At 48.6% G+C, this 1,229-nt stretch overlaps 1 pseudogene; it reads left to right on the plus strand.

Annotated features, from left to right (window-relative positions):
• Positions 1–500: 500 nt before the first annotated feature.
• Positions 501–1,229, plus strand: LOC146446547 (small subunit ribosomal RNA; annotated as a pseudogene; the record flags this gene model as incomplete).

Raw genomic sequence — 1,229 nt, forward strand, 5'->3', positions numbered from 1 at the left:
TGGTCGCAAAGGTTCCGAGAGGAGCTGGCTAGTAAACCCTGTCCCTTATGTTCCACGGCGGCAAGGCGGAGAAATAGAGGGCAGAATTGACTAACGGGCAAGGAAAGTTGGGCTTGTAGCTTTCCTTTCGAAGGAGGGAAAAGATGATGCCCGAAAGCATTGTCACTGTAGTGGCAGGCAGAGTGTAGATGGAAGTTGTGTACGCTAGCCTTTGGCTAATGATAGAGACAAAAGAGCAGGAGGATATTTTCCTTCGCAGAAGCACTTTTCTTGCCTTCCTTCAGCTCGCTTGGCGAGTCTGACAGGTATGCCTGAACTGTGCACGGGTCCAGTTGTGAGAAAGACGTGGCAAACAAGACGGGGTTTCCCTTGACCGAGGGACCGTGTGGTCCGTTTGGCTCATGGGTTCCCCCCGTGGAGGCAAAATCTAAGAAAGCTTGCTCTCCCTCTGCGGAGGGGGGCCGCTTAGCAAGGAACTTCTGTTCCCTGCGGTGGATAGTTACCTGGTTGATCCTGCCAGTAGTCATATGCTTGTCTCAAAGATTAAGCCATGCATGTCTAAGTATAAGCACTTGTACTGTGAAACTGCGAATGGCTCATTAAATCAGTTATCGTTTATTTGATTGTACCATTACTACTTGGATAACCGTAGTAATTCTAGAGCTAATACATGCGAAAAGTCCCGACTTCTGGAAGGGATGTATTTATTAGATTAAAAACCAATGCGGGTTCTGCCCGGTCATTTGGTGATTCATAGTAACTGATCGAATCGCACGGCCTTGCGCTGGCGATGTTTCATTCAAATTTCTGCCCTATCAACTGTCGATGGTAAGGTAGTGGCTTACCATGGTTGCAACGGGTGACGGAGAATTAGGGTTCGATTCCGGAGAGGGAGCCTGAGAAACGGCTACCACATCCAAGGAAGGCAGCAGGCGCGCAAATTACCCAATCCTGACTCAGGGAGGTAGTGACAAGAAATAACAATACAGGGCTTTTACAAGTCTTGTAATTGGAATGAGTACAACTTAAATCCTTTAACGAGGATCCATTGGAGGACAAGTCTGGTGCCAGCACCCGCGGTAATTCCAGCTCCAATAGCGTATATTAAAGTTGTTGCAGTTAAAAAGCTCGTAGTTGGATTTCGGGATGGCTCGGCCGGTCTGCCGCAAGGTATGTTACTGGCCGGGCTGTTCTTCCTCGCAAAGACTGGGTGTGCTCTTAACTGAGTG

This window comes from Pavona decussata, unplaced genomic scaffold, assembly GCF_977016875.1.
Source record: "Pavona decussata unplaced genomic scaffold, jaPavDecu1.1 SCAFFOLD_3605, whole genome shotgun sequence".
NCBI classification, from domain to species: Eukaryota; Metazoa; Cnidaria; class Anthozoa; order Scleractinia; family Agariciidae; genus Pavona; species Pavona decussata.